Genomic DNA, 16,397 nt, shown 5'->3' on the forward strand with positions numbered 1-16,397 from the left:
GCATATTCTTCTATGTGAGAAAAACAATGTGGGTGGGACTGTCTCTCTTGTTCTCTACCTCCGTGCGAGTGTGCGAGTGTGTGCACGTACGTTTGTGCGTGTTTGTACGCCTCAGTTCAAATTAACCTGACATAAAATGATGAAGTCATTTCAAGTGCATACTGTCTGACAGGGTCTGTCAGAGACGAGAAAAATGTTAGCGAAGTTCCAATCGGCCCGTGGGTGTTGAGGCCAAATCGTAGTGTGTTGGATGCTTCTAAACCCACTTAAAAGCTAAGAGACTATATGCGCCGTTTGATTCCCTTGTAGTGTTGACTTGAAAAGAGGATTTTCTTCCCCTTGATCTGCAGATCGGAACGGAGGAGCCTGAAAGCGGCATCGCTCACATCAAAAGATTTTGCTGAGTAGTTACCATTTTTTAGAATCTCCTCTTTAACTGATGGAGTGTAGGGTTCTGATGAAACAATCACAGCATCATTAAGTTTGCAACAGCTGCGCTTGGAGCTACCAACACTGTCCAATTGATCCAGGGAGAGCATGTGGTTCTCTTCTTGCCTCTCAGAGGGTTGGACGTTTTTGGATAGAGCATAAAAAAAGCTTAAGAGGTATTAGGACAAAACTCCACTTAGTAAAGAAATGTGTATTGTCCGATTTTTTTGTTGTTGCTGCAAACAAGTTGCACTACTTGTTTGTTCTGTTTGGTAATTGTGGACAACAAAAGCTCGGTTCATAACGGAAATAGAAACGTTGTTTTCACCCATGGCTGGTACACACTACTGTTCACCAGATTTGGAAAATCTGTTCATTGAATGTCATATTGTGTGCACTCACCCCTGTGCTAAACAACAAAGTTCCAGAAATCTTCCCCCTAAAATAGACCCTGGCTTCAATGTACCCACTCCCTGGGCTTCATGCAACCTGATCATCAGAACCAACAAAACCCATATATAATGGATTAAAACAGCTGTGCAAGAGATCAGAGTCAAATCTCAAAGATACTCTTTCACCCAGGAATAGAAAAAAGAAACTCAGATCAGATCCAAGCAGTACTTTTATTAAATATGTTTCAGTCGGGAAAAGAGAAAAAGGGAATTCTGGATGTCAAGCACTGCTTCGGACATGTTTAAGAGGCATTCTAAAGAGGGTCTCCCTGGTCATTTCTCTCAGCCAGATCTGTCTCTATGACCAGAGTCATCCCAGTGTGTCCCAGCAGCACAGATACATCGCGCTATGACTCGATCCCACAGTTCTATGTTAGATCTATCATGCTATCCCACAGTTCTATGGAAGCTCTCTCCTCTCTAAGACTGCCACATACCTCTGCTCCACTTAGATCTGTTCTGTTTCAGTCATTCCTATGCTCAGCCGAAGGTTCCCTTACCGCCCTTTTGTGTGTGTGTGTGTGTGTGTGTGTGTGTGTGTGTGTGTGTGTGTGTGTGTGTGTGTGTGTGTGTGTGTGTGTGTGTGTGTGTGTGTGTGTGTGTGTGTGTGTGTGTGTGTGTGTGTGTGTGTGTGTGTGTGTGTGTGTTGCTCCTCTGAACCTCTAAAAAGGCACAGCAATAGAGGGGCAGAGATGAGTAAGCAAAGTGTGTCATAACACTTTCATTAGCTAACCCAAGGATGCTCAGGTGATCTGAGTAGCCACGGGTATCACTCTGGTTTACATGACCATTATTCTTAATCATTCAATATATATTTTCACTCTCTGTGGCCTTTGCGGTATTCAAACCCACAACCGTGGTGTTGCAATGCCAAAAATACCCCTTGGTAGTGTCATGACTGTCCTGATCAGGTCGGGTTGGAGGAGACCACAACCCTACAGATTATCTCTCAACCCCAACAGAGGAGGAGAGATCTAGGGGTCTGAAGATGTGGAGGGTTTTATGACCCCTCACGCCCCTGGTAAATCTCAGGCCACAGACAAATTCCTTTGTCCTGTTACTATGGAGAACCAGCCTCAGAACATTAAACATGAAATAAAGGGACTTTGGAACAATGGTTTCCGTCACCAACAATGGTGGTCATGACGATAGATGGAATATGAAAATGTATGTCATTTTGGTTTTGTTATTAAAGGTTAATAGATGATATTATTACGTAAGCATTGTAATGTGAAGCGTTTTCCTAGTAGATGTTTGATGTTCATACATTGTACGTTGTATGGAAAATATCGAATTCAAAGAGAATGTTTTGGGGAAGATGAAATGTTAAGTTAGTTGTCTAAAATTGGATTTGAATCAAATCTAGACCTTGCCTCATTAACTTGGTATGCACAGAGAATTGCCCTAAAGGCGGTTACGCCCACTTCTGACCCAAGGGTATAAAACCTGTGAGTAAAGAATTCACAGAGAAGACAACGTGACCCAAGCTGCAGCAAGGTCGAAAAAGTCAACGAACCCAGAACGCAACGCAAGTTTGAAGACAAGTCTAGCCCTGAGCGCAAATCACTTCTGGTGACCAAAAAAGAGTGGCTGTTATTTGCAGACCTGCTCCTAATACTTTACCAAGCCTGAAACATTCACACTTACTCTTTTTGTAAGCACCCCGTGGCTATCTTCAATAAATGCGATGCCAATATTAATTTTAAAATGTTTTCCTTATCGGGGAGAGTGGAGTAAGTTGAGCTAAAGGGTTAATTTCAGCCACCCTTGTTTGTAGGAAACAATACACAAAATGTATCAATTGACCACATATTTAGGAAGAGGTCATACATTCATGGAGTCTGTGAAGGAAGAAACCACATGGGATATGTGGGATATGTGGTGAGCAAGTTAGGTCCCAAGAGTATAGCTTGACCATTTTACTTGCCCACAGCACAAAACTTGCTATTACATTTTTAACCACTCAGCTAACGTTAATAACAGGCTCAGCATTTTCTACACTACTGTAATGGTCACAGCAGTGTACTGGCGACATCATACTGTGCTCCATCTGGATATTAAAAGGGTGTAGGCCTACCCTAATCTCGTCCACCAGGAGACTCTATGCGGTAGCCCTTGAGCCTGGGGATAAGGTTAGGACTATTGCAAAGAGGGTCCTATCCATTGCACTACAGTAGCTGTAAAATATTGGTCTCAATCCAAATGAACCTGTACTGCAGTATGCACAGTTTAGTTCATTTGCAGGCAGGGAAGCTTTTCCCCCAGTGGTCAAATAGAGAATGTGGTTTTGGGTACTGCTCTAGGTAGGTTGCCGATGTTATAGTTCTTTTTTAGTTATACGGTGCCTTCGGAAAGTATTCACACCCCACATTTTGTCAGGTTACAGCCTTATTCTAAAATTGTTTTTTATTTTTCATCCTCAGCAAATCTTCACACAATACCCCATAATGACGAAGTTAAGGTTTTTAGAAATGTTTGCTAAGTCATTAAACATGAAAAACAGAAATACCTTGAATACATAAGAATTCAGAAGTATGAGACTTTAAATTGAGCTCAGGTGCATCCTGTTTCCATTGATCATCCTTGAGTTGTTTCTGCAACTTGGAGTCCACCTGTGGTAAATTAAATTGATTGGATATCATTTGGAAAGGCACACACCTGTTCACTATATAAGGTGCCACAGTTGACAGTGCATGTCAGAGCAATAACAAAGCCATGAGGTCGAGGGAATTGCCTGTAGAGCTCAGAGACAAAACTGTGTCGAGGCACAGATCTGGGGAAGGGTACCAAAATAATTATGTAGCATTGAAGGTCCCCAAGAACACAGTGGAAGAAGTTTGGAACGAACAAGATTCTTCCTAGATCTGTCCGCCCAGCCAAACTGAAAGGTCTTGGTCAGGGAGCTGACCAATAAGCAGATGGTCACTCTGACAGAGCTCTGGAGTTCCTCTGTGGAGATAGAAGAACCTTCCAGAAGGACAACCATCTCCGCAGCACTCCACCAATTAGGCCTTCATGGTAGAGTGGCCAGACGGAAGCCACTCCTCAGTAAAGGAAAATGACAGCCTGCTTGGAGTTTGCCAAAAGGCACCTAAAGACTCTCAGACCATGAGAAACAAGATTCTCTGTTCTGATGAAACCAAGATTGAACGCTTTGGCCTGAATGCCAAGCATCATGTCTTGAGGAAACCTGGCACCATCTCTACGGTGAAGCATGGTGGTGGCAGCATCATGCTGTGGGGATGTTTTTCAGCGGCAGGGAATGGGAGACTAGTCAGGATTGAGGCGAACATGAACAGAGCTTGATGAAAACCTGCTCCAAAGCACTCAGGACCTCAGACTGGAAAGAAGGTTCACCTTCCAACAGGACAACGACACTAAGCACACAGACAAGACAACGAAGGAGTGGCTTCGGGACAAGTCTCCGAATGTCCTTAAGTGGCGCAGTCAGAGCCTGGACTTGAACCTGATTAAACATCTCTAGAGAAATCTGAAAATAGCTTTTCAGCAACGCTCCCCATCCAACCTGAGAGGATCTGCAGAGAAGAATGGGTGAAACTCCCCAAATACAGGTGTGCCAAGCTTGTAGCATCATACCCAAGAAGACTTGAGGCTGTAATCGCTGCCAAAGATGCTTCAACAAAGCACTGAGTAAAGGGTCTGAATACTTATGTAAATGAAAATTATTTAAAACAATGTTTAAAACGTTTTTGCTTTGTCTTTATGGGGTATTATGCGTAGATTGATGATGGGGAAAAAAACGATTTAATCAATTTTAAAATAAGGCTGTAACCAAACCAAAATGTGGAAAAACTCAAGGGGTCTGAATACTTTCCGAAGGCACTGTACCTAAAGTAATTCACAGTTCTAAGAGACCGGGCCTATGTGTTACTACAGAAAAGCTTCAAACAGATCACCAAGGCCTGTTGTTACCACCTCAAAATATAAAGACACTTGATCAGTGGACTGTGGATAACCTGTGCAGAATCAAAAAGGTCAAATAGAAATACTGTATTTCTTCTAACATATGGCTTTGTTGATGTCCTGGTGTCAAGAGGAGCCGTGACCCTTCTGGCCTTCCAACCACACGACATCAAGAGAGAAGTTCAGAGTTTCCCCTGACCATGTGACCTCAGGAAAAACTCCTGCTAACATTCAGCCGCTTTAGATAAATAATTGTATGCATATAGCTTTCGTGAAATGAATGAATTGTCACCTGGTAGTGTTTTTGGCCCAACATTATGGGTTTTTCTGTCTATACTCTCCATAACATCATTAATAAGTTGCCATCCCAGTGGAACAATTGCTCATTGCACTTTTCAGATTAGTAAAAATGGGAGATTTTTTCCGCAAGTTAATTTTCTGTTTGACTGGGCACTCCCAATTAGCCTTTCTTCCTCCATTTAAACTGGGAAGGAATTGATTTAAACAATCAGCATAGCTTTTCTTTCTATCTATCTATGAATGAGTAAGCTTTTAAGCTCATAGAACTCAAAACTAATAAATTATAATGTACAATAAGCTTAATATGTTAATTTCTCCCATTTGTTTCCCTCATCCATTCTCACTATCAATAGCAGACCTGCCGCTCATTTTAATTTGGGTTTCTTCTTGGAAATGATTGTGAATGTGAGAGGAAATGAATGTCCTTCTGCATGACTAATATCCATGTCTTTATAGTGGGGAAAAGTCTGTCTCACTGTAGAACTGCTCTGGATGCTGTAGTCATAGTCAGAACTATCCAAAATTATTCATAGACACTATGCTGTTTCTAACACATTGAGAAGCATCTCAGCCTGCTCTTTGCACCGATGGCACTGCATATAAACCCCATGCAGACTAGTCAATCAGTGAACTCTCACGTTCAACTGTATTCACTTTGCATTGCCAGAACTAAGCACTGACGTTCCCATATCTCTCTACAGCAGTTCATCTTAGTCATACCATTTTACAGTTATCAGACTGAACTCCTCTGTGAAGTTTAATCTGTTTTATTTTCAGTCTATTGTTTTGTCACGGTGTTAGATTAAGGTTGGGATAAAGGTATTCGCATCCAGGTTCAAAAGTTCACAAGTGCCCCTTTCCACCCATTCTGAGTTGTACTGAAGCACGGCGGCGAGTGAGCGAGGCAGCTACTCGGATGACTGTGTGAAATGCTGAATAGAGGGAGGGGCCTCTCTCTCAAAGGTATCCAGTTACGATAGTCTTCTCCTCCGAGGAAACAGACTAAAGAGGCCTGTAAAGGGACAGAGAATGGGGAGCTGGATGGCACACAGCCAAACCGCTAAGAGGTGTGCTGCTAACACACATAGAAGGGCTGTGTCTCAAATGGCATCCTATTCCCTTTTTAGTGCTCCACTTTTTACTCTCTGGTCAAAAGTAGAGCACTATATAAAGAGGAACCGGGGTGCCATTTGGGAGGCGTGCAGAGATTAAACAGCTGCTCCTCTAGCCCCTTCCTCTGCAGGGACCTTTCATGGGAGGAAATGAAAGCAGGTCCTATCCTTCTATCCATGGGATTATCCTTACATTTGGTGTTTATCGCGTTTCAAATCAAGGGAACCCAGATCTAGCCTGGAGCTATCATTCTAACTCACACAGATCCGCTCCTCGCTCCTCCACACATCTTCCTATGACGAGCTAATTCTTCAACAGTTTGCAATTGAAACGGGATGAAACTGTGAAATAACAATAATAACAATGGGAGTCAAAGTACGAGGGAAGAAAATGTGGCAGTGTGATCAGGTATTGAGCTGCCATTGGTAGTCTAAAAAAATAATTAAATCAAGTTCTAAACATGACTATAATCATATTTGCTACTTTGTTATCAACGTGAACACAGCAGGACAGGAAATTGGGCACTTTTTCTCAATACAAGGAGGAGAGTGAGGCCTAGATGGAGCAATATCTCCATACGCTGGTAGGCAATTGTAATAAATGAAGAAGAAAAAAGTGAAAAGATTACATTTTGCGGACACGTCCACCTGCAGGCGGCATCACTGTGTGTGAGATTGTGACCAGTTAATAGTGCATGAGTCTGTGGCAAATATGAAGGCTGATGTGAGCGAGACAGAATTTTAATGAAGCGTCGGGTTGGGGTGACGTGCGGAAAGAGCTATGGCAAATTTGAGTCATGTAATCAGAAAGATGTCACAACACAGGAATGAATCGTGAGCAGGACGGAGGATAAATACTGGGTAAAATCAAACCTCTATATGCACAGAATGTAAAACATGGGTCGGCTTCATGCTACTGTAGTTGCCAAGGATTTATGAAATGTCCTCATTGGGATGAATAAAGTACCAATACAGATACCTACCTGCTTGCCTATCTATTTTTACAAAAATGCTGGCCTAAGTGTTTCAAATGGTCCTTTTCTCAACACTATTGCAGTCCATATCGATGTTGACGAATGCAGATTGCTCAATAATGTATAATACCGACATCTGAAACTCTTCAGATGAAACTATTTTTTAAAAATGCTAAATGATGTCTTTAGAAAATCATTGACTATGTTAGAGATGGGCATGATGATGATATACTCCCAATGCATTGTGATTCTAAGACACATGCTGAGCTTACTGTAGTAGTACAATTAGTGGTATTGACCATGCGGTGTACATTTTGCCAGTGTACAAGTGATAAATAATGGCAATGTTGAAGAGCTGGCCCCCCAAAATTGCCATAATCTTCCAAATCTAATTTATTCGAAAACATAACTGCAGCATCATCATGAATAATTATGAATAATGATCTCAAGAAGGGTATACTTAAATAGGGCTCTTATGTTTTTTGTGTGTTTTTTAAAGTAATTGCTTTTCAGTAAGCTAATTTAAAAACTAGGACTAGGTAATGTTGGAAACAGACATTCATCTAACAGCAAAAGAAGCACCTGAAGGTATATATCAGGTAAACAGGAAGCGATGTATCAGAGAGAGAGAGAGAAGTCATCAGTATTCCAGTGATTGACTGGTCCCCTTGAAGCTACCTGAGATTTCTCACCATATCAAAGGGGATACAATTGCACTGTTTGAGATAAATATATGGCTGATGCAGAATTCATAAGCTTGTTGCTGTGAAATTGGTCAAGCAAAAAGTTTACCAGCTCTAACACCCCCAATGAATAACAATGGGAAAGAGCCTTTGTAGTGAGTCCACAGGACCACCTACACACCCTTGAGGGCAGCATATGTTTTCTAGCTAAGGTCCTCTCTAATTTGCTTCTGTAGGATGAAATGCAATAGTCATGCTAGTAAAATATAACATATGTTTAGATATACTCCCATGGTCATATGAAAAGTTTACGAACATGGGGAAACCTGGACAATGCAGATACATGTTAGCAGAGAGAGAGACAGATGGAGAGAGAGAGACAGATGGAGAGAGAGATTAAGAGAGAGAGGCAGATGGAGAGAGAGAGACAGATGGAGAGAGAGATTAAGAGAGAGAGGCAGATGGAGAGAGAGAGTCAGATGGAGAGAGAGAGACAGATGGAGAGACATACATAGACAGATGGAGACAGAGACAGATGGAGAGATGGAGAGAGAGACGGATGGAGAGAGAGAGGCAGATGCAGAGAGAGAAATGAAGGTGAGAGAGAAAAAGTGTGAGAGAGAGAGAGAGAGAGAGAGAGAGAGAGAGAGAGAGAGAGAGAGAGAGAGAGAGAGAGAGAGAGAGAGAGAGAGATAGACAGATGAAGAGAGAGATATAGATGAAGAGAGAGAGACAGATGGAGAGAGAGACAGATGGAAAGAGAGAGGGATAGAGACAGAGAGAGAGAGAGAGCGAGAGAGAGAGAGAGAGAGAGAGAGAGAGAGAGAGAGAGAGAGAGAGAGAGAGAGAGAGAGAGAGAGAGAGAGAGAGATGAGAGAGAGGGCAGGACGGACGGACAGAGAGAGAGACGGATGGACGGACGGACGGACGGACGGACGGAGAGACAGACGGATGGACGGAGCGAGAGATGGCCGGACGGACGGAGAGAGAGAGAAAGAGAGAGAGAAAGCTAGTGAGATGGAGAGAGAGAGAGAGAGAGAGAGAGAGAGAGAGAGAGAGAGAGAGAGAGAGAGAGAGAGAGAGAGATGAAGAGAGATACAGACAGTACAGACAGACAGATGAAGAGAGAGAGACAGATGAAGAGAGAGAGAGATGAAGAGAGAGAGAGAGAGACAGATGGAAAGAGAGAGAGATGGAGAGAGAGAGAAGGAGAGTGAGATGGAGAAAGAGAGATGAGAGTGAGATGGAGAGTGACAGATGGAGAGAGAGAGAGAGAGCGAGAGAGAGAGAGAGAGAGAGAGAGAGAGAGAGAGAGAGAGAGAGAGAGAGAGAGAGAGAGAGAGAGAGAGAGGGAGAGTGATGGAAGGAAGGAGAGCAAGATGGAGAAAGAGAGATGAGAGAGAGAGAGAGAGAGAGGGCGGACGGACGGACAGAGAGAGACGGACGGATGGACGGAGAGAGGGATGGCCGGACGGATGAGAGAGAGACGGACAGACAGAGAGAGAGAAAGAGAGAGAGAAAGCTAGAGAGATGGAGAGAGAGAGGGAGAGAGAGAGAGATGGAGAGAGACAGATGAGGAGAGAGACAGATGAAGAGAGATACAGACAGATAGAAAGAGAGAGACAGATAAAAAGAGAGAGACAGATAGAAAGAGAGAGAGAGACAGATGGAGAGAGAGAGAGTCAGATGGAGAGAGAGAGAGATGGTGAGAGAGAGAAGGTGAGCGAGATGGAGAAAGAGAGATGAGAGAGAGAGACAGATGAAGAGAGAGAGAGAGTCAGATGGAAAGAGAGAGAGATGGAGAGAGAGAGAGAGCGGACGGACGGACGGACAACGAGAGACGGACGGAGAGAGAGATGGACGGACGGACGGGGAGAGAGACGGACGGACGGATGGAGAGAGAGGGAGAGAAAGCGAGAGATGGAGAGAGAGAGATGGAGAGAAAGAGAGAGATGTACAGACTCAGTGAGCATAGCCTTGCTATTGAGAAAGGCCGCCGTGGGCAGACATGGCTCTCAAGAGAAGACAGGCCCACAAAATGAGGTGGAAACTGAGCTGCACTTCCTAACCCAATGTATGACCATATTAGAGAGACATATTTCCCTCAGATTACACAGATCCACAAAGAATTCGAAAACAAATCCAATTTTGATAAACTCCCATATCTCCCATATCTACTGGGTGAAATTCCACAGTGTGCTATCACAGCAGCAAGATTTGTGACCTGTTGCCACGATTAAAGGGCAACCAGTGAAAAACACACACCATTGTAAATACAACCCATATTTATGCTTATTTATTTTATCTTGTGTCCTTTACAATTTGTACATTTTTAAAACAATGTATATATATAATATGACATTTGTAATGTCTTTATTGTTTTGAAACTTCTGTATGTGTAATGTTTACTGTTAATTTTTATTGTTTATTTCACTTTATATATTATCTACCTCACTTGCTTTGGCAATGTTAACAAATGTTTCCCATGCCATTAAAGCCCTTGAATTGAGAGAGAGAGAGAGAGAGATGGAAAGAGAGAGAGACAGATGGAAGAGAGAGAGAGAGAGAGAGAGAGAGAGAGAGAGAGAGAGAGAGAGAGAGAGAGAGAGAGAGAGAGAGAGAGAGAGAGAGAGAGAGAGAGAGAGAGAGAGAGAGAGAGAGAGAGAGAGAGAGAGACAGATGGAAAGAGAGAGAGACAGATGGGGTTGTGTCGAGAGAGATGGAGAGAGAGAGAGATTGATATGTGGATTCGACAGTAGATGAGAGACAGATGGAAAGACTTCTGAGAGATGAGAGATTTAAGAGAGATGGAGACATTGAGAACAGAGAGAGAGAGAGAGAGAGATTTTTTTTTCCAAGTCTCTCAGAGAGATGGAAAGAGAGAGAGACAGATGAGGGAGAGAGAGAGAGAGAGAGAGAGGGAGACAGATGGAGAGCAAAATATGTACTGTCCCATATCGTGTTATTGTGTGTCGACATGTCTTCCTAAATTTCGATCTAGCTGACCTATGAATGTGATTGATATGTGGATTCGACAGTAATGAAGTTCCATCCTGTTTTATGGGTGGACTTCTGTCACAGGCGTCGTGTTAGCAATGATTTAATTAAACCCATAGAGACATTGTCTTATTCGTTCTCAACAAAGTGAAGAAAAACATTAGGTTAGGTTTCACTGAAAATTATGATTATAAAGTTTTCCAAGTCTCTCATTGGAAAATCCTATATTTGGTTTAATAATGGTATTTTATCTATAGAAATGGAGTAAACCAAAAGCAAGTCCTGTTGTAGCATACATCTTCCTTTGAATTTGAGAAAAGAAACAGCTGTATCTGTCATGTTTGTCATTTATTATCTTGTCCTGTGAACCCAGGGTTAATAACCCACCTTGCTCCCATTCTATTTTCACTCCTTACTGGCCGGGCTCGTTTCTGGGAGGCAAGGGCTGATTGCTCTGAACTTTAAAGAGGAGATGATTCGGGTTTTGACCGTTCAGTTTTTGGTGGGGAGGCTTCTAGGGCCCTTCTTTCCAAGGTGAACGGTCCATAACGGATTATTCCATTGAGTTTCGCACTCTTGCTGCCTCTAGTGAGCATTCTTCTCGCCATCCGCATAGAACGACGGGTAGATCTTCTCACCGGGCTCGTGGATCGTGTTCCCTGCTCCGCATCCCTCATGGCTTTGAGACTGAGCCCATGCAGCTGCTCCTTTGGACATTTTGTTAATTCATGTCCAGTAAGAGGCCAGAGCCCATCAGTTCGGAGGGCTACTGGTGATGGTCCCTTCATCTATGATCTTGTATACTATGTCGGTCCATCTACGCCCGGTTCGGGTGCTACATGCAGTGCCTTGATTGACTCTGGGGCTGAGGGTTGTTTCATGGACCCATGGGTTCTGAAACATGTTCCTTTCAGAAGCCTACGATGTTTGCCTTAGATGGTAGTCATCTTCCCAGTATCAAATTTGAGACACTACCTTTAACTCTCACAGTTCTGGTAACCACAGTGAGACTATTTCTTTTGATTTTCCGTTCACCGTTTACACCTGTTGTTTTGGGTCATCCCTGGCTAGTATGTCATAATCTTCTATTAATTTCTAGTTATTCCGTTTCCCTGGACTTTAATAAACTCTATCCTATCCTGGAACGTTTCTTGTCATGTCGTTTAATGTCTGCCATCCCTCCCGTTTCTTCTCTCCCTACTTCTCAGGAGGAACCTGGCATGACAGAGTGCCGGAGGAATATCATGATCTGCGCACGGTCTTCAGTGGGTCCCAGCCAACTCCCTTCCTCCTCACCGGTCGTGATTGTAGTATTGATCTCCTTCCAGGGACCACGCCTCCTCGAGGTAGACTATACTCTCTGTCGGCTCCCCGAACGTAAGGCTCTCGAGGATTATTTGTCTGTGTCTCTTGACCATAGTGCCTTCTTCTTCTCCGGTCGGGGCGGGGTTCTTTTTTGTTAAGAAGAAGGACGGTACTCTGATTATCGAGGGCTGAATGACATAGAGTTAAGAATCGTTATCCGCTTCCCCCTTATGTCATCAGCCTTTCTGCAGGGAGCCAGGTGCTTTACTAAGTTGGACCTTCGTAACGCTTACCATCTCGTGCGCATCAGAGAGGGGGACGAGTCATTTAACACTCCGTTAGGGCATTTTGAGTACCGGGTTCTGCCGTTCGGTCTCGCCAATGCGCCAGCTGTTTTCAGCATTAGTTAATGATGTTCTGAGAGACATGCTGAACATTTTTGTTTTTGTCTATCTTGACGATATCCTGATTTTTTTCTCCGTCACTCGAGATTCATGTTCAGCACGTTCACAGCGCCTTTTAGAGAATTGTCTCTACGTAAAGGCTGAGAAGTGCTCTTTTCATGTCTCCTCCGTTACTTTTCTCGGTTCCGTTATTTCCGCTGAAGGCATTCAGATGGATTCCGCTAAGGTCCAAGCTGTTTATCTGTCGAGTTGCAGCGCTTTTTAAATTTCTATCGGCGTTTCATTCGTAATTTCGGTCAAACTCAAACTTCTGTCAGACGTGTTTTAAGTGGTCCGGTTCCGCCCAGGGAGCTTTTGATCTTCTAAAAGAACGTTTTACGTCCGCTCCTATCCTCGTTACTCTGACGTCACTAGACAATTCATTGTCGAGGTTGGCGCTTCAGAGGTAGGCGTGGGAGCCATTCTATCCCAGCGCTTCCAGTCTGACGATAAGGTTCATCCGTGCGCTTATTTTCTCATCGCCTGTCGCCATCTGAGCGCAACTATGATGTGGGTAACCGTGAACTGCTCGCCATCCGCTTAGCCCTAGGCGAATGGCGACAGTGGTTGGAGGGGCGACCGTTCCTTTGTCGTTTGGACAGACCATAAGAACCTTGAGTACATCCGTTCTGCCAAACACTTAATGCCCGTCAAGCTCGTTGTTTTTCGCTTTGTTTCGAGTTTGTGATTTCTTACCGTCCGGGTAGCAAGAACACCAAGCCTGATGCCTTATCCCGTCTGTTTAGTTCTTCTGTGGCTTCTACTGATCCCGAGGGGATTCTTCCTTATGGGCGTGTTGTCGGGTTGACAGTCTGGGGTTGAAAGACAGGTTAAGCAAGCACTCACGACACTGCGTCGCCGCGCGCTTGTCCTAGTAACCTCCTTTCGTTCCTGTTTCCACTCGTCTGGCTGTTCTTCAGTGGGCTCACTCTGCCAAGTTAGCTGGTCATCCCGGTGTTCGAGGCACTCTTGCGTCTATTCGCCAGCGCTTTTGGTGGCCGACTCAGGAGCGTGACACGCGCCGTTTCGTGGCTGCGTGTTCAGACTGCAGAAGAAGTCTGGTAATTTTTTTCTGCTTCTGCTCCTGGTCTTGCTGGGTCTCAGTCTGTTCCTGCCATCGCATCTCTCCTGTTCTTGTCCCTGCCCTTGCTGTGTCTCAGTCTGTCCCTAGTTCTCATTTTTTTTTTTTTAGAGTAGTACCCTAGTTTCCCTTTTTATCGTTTTTTTACGGTCCTGAGGAGAGGAGTTGGGTTCTTTCTCGGGACGTGCTGGACCGTTTGATCTATGATTTCCTCCGTTGCCGCCAGTGTTCCTCCTCGAGAGCGCCAGGAGGCGCTCGGTGAGTGGGGGTACTGTCATGTTTGTCATTTATTATCTTGTCTTGTCCCTGTGCTTCCCATTCTATTCGTTTCCCTCTGCTGGTCTTATTTGGTTCTTTCCCTCCTTCTAGCCCTCTCTCTCCCCCTCCCTCTCTCACTCTCTCGCTCTCTCTTCTCTCTATCGTTCCGTTCCTGCTCCCAGCTGTTCCTATTCCCTAATCATCATTTAGTCTTCCCACACCTGTTCCCGATCCTTTCCCCTGATTAGAGTCCCTATTTATTCCTTTGTGTTCCGTTCCTGTGCCGTCGGTTCCTTGTATTGTATTCACCATGCTGTGATTGCGTTTCGCCCTGTCCTGTCGTGTTTTTGCCGTGATTGTGTATCACCCTGTCCTGTCGTGTTTTGTGCCTTCATCAGATGCTGCGTGTGAGCAGGTGTCTCAGTCGACTACGGCCTGCGCCTACCCGAAGCGACCTGCAGTCTGTGGCCGCTTCTCCAGTTGTTTTCCCCTCTACAAATCTAGAGGATTTCTGTTATTCCGTTTTGGACTTTAATAAACTCTGTTTCTGTTAAGTCGCGTTTGGGTCCTCTTTCACCTGCATGACAGTATCTGTATCTGTTTTTTGTTGTTGCATTGGATGTGTCTCAATCCACCGCATCTGCCTATGTCACACTTCCACATCTGCGGTGAAAAGTGACAGAGCGAGAGCGATGTTTGTTAGACCACGAGACATCACAGATTTTTTTTTCTTCACAAAATTATCTGTATTGTCTGATCCTTCAGGCCTGCAAAACCCCAGAATGGAAATATGTGATTCTCACGAAGACTATGGTGTTCTCCGTTCTGCTCTACGACCCCCACAAGTATCTTGGGACTTGTCTGAAGTCGGTACAGCCGATCTGCCAACTTCTGTCTGTAGCGTCCAAACAGGTTGGGCTAAACAGTAATATCACCCCTCTGTAAAAATGTCAGTTGTTGTGTTCAAGGATGGCCACAGGCCTCACAAAACTCGTCTGAAGGTCCCCCGGTACCAGTAGAAAAAAATTAAATGGAGAATGTTTTTCTTATTTCTCTCAGATATAGGACAGACACTTAAGAACAAACTTCCTTTTTCATTTTTGGGGGGAGTGGGCCCGGTTATTCAAAGGCCAAATAAATTGTTCAATCAAAAAATAGTATTTTTTAAATTTAGCTAGGCAAGTCAGTTATTTCTTGATGCACCCATCCCGTTAAGCGGGATCATTTTCGTCAACCACCGCTGAATTGCATGGCGCCAAATTCAAATTAAGTAATTACTACAAATATTTAATTTTCATGAAATTACAAGTGCAATATAGCAAAACACAGTTTAGCTTGTTGTTAATCCACCTGGCGTGTCAGATTTCAATAAAGCTTTTCGGCGAAAGCTTCTAGTTGGGATATGTACGTACAGTCACTGCGGAGATGATGTCATCGATGCACTTATTGATGAAGCCGATGACTGAGGTGTTGTATTCCTCAATGACATTGGATGAATCCTGGAAAACATATTCCAGTCTGTGCTTGCAAAACAGTCCTGTAGTGTAGCATCCGCATCATATGACCACTTCCATATTAAGCGAGTCACTGGTACTTCCTGCTTTAGTTTTTGCTTGTATATATATATACTGTATATGCAGTTGAAGTCGGAAGTTTACATACACCTAGCCAAATACATTTAAACTCAGTTTTTCACAATTCCTGACATTTAATCCTAGTAAAATTTCCCCGTTTTAGGTCAGTTAGAATCCCCACGTTATTTTAAGATTGTGAAATGTCAGAATAATAGTAGAGAGAATGATAAAGTGTAATAAAGTGTACGCTTCAGGGACTACTGTAGAATGATTACACCCTTTTGTTGGTACGTGTAAATGGGTTAATGATGACGTTAGGGTCGTGCTTGGCCAAGTAGTTGTGGGTGAACAGGGAGTACAGGAGGAGACTAAGCACGTAACCCAGAGGCATTGAGGATCAGCGTGGCAGATGTGTTGTTGCCTACCCTCTCCACGTGGGGGCGGCCCGTTAGGAAGTCAAGGATCCATTTGCAGAGGGAGGTGTTTAGTCCCAGGGCCCTTAGCTTGGAGGGGACTATGGTGTTGAATGCTGAGCTGTAGTCAATGAACAGCATTCTCACTTAGGTGTCCCTTTGTTCAGGTGGGTGAAGGCAGTTTAGAGTGCAATAGAGATTGCGTCATCCTATTGGGAGTATATTATATGTTTTAGATTGAAAAGCAGCCTCTGATTTGACATACATATGTCCTAACATTCCCATTCACAATGGTTTTGCTTTGGATCCTGTTCTGTTTTTCTGTGTTTTTTTACACGACTAAATAAAGTCTGTCACTACCTTCAGACAAATTGTTCTCGGCGGGATGCTGACTGATTGTTAGTTGATTATACCTCCCATGAAAATGAAAAGATAAACATCCATCCTAGTGC

This window comes from Oncorhynchus gorbuscha, linkage group LG11 (assembly GCF_021184085.1).
Source record: "Oncorhynchus gorbuscha isolate QuinsamMale2020 ecotype Even-year linkage group LG11, OgorEven_v1.0, whole genome shotgun sequence".
Lineage (NCBI taxonomy): Eukaryota > Metazoa > Chordata > Actinopteri > Salmoniformes > Salmonidae > Oncorhynchus > Oncorhynchus gorbuscha.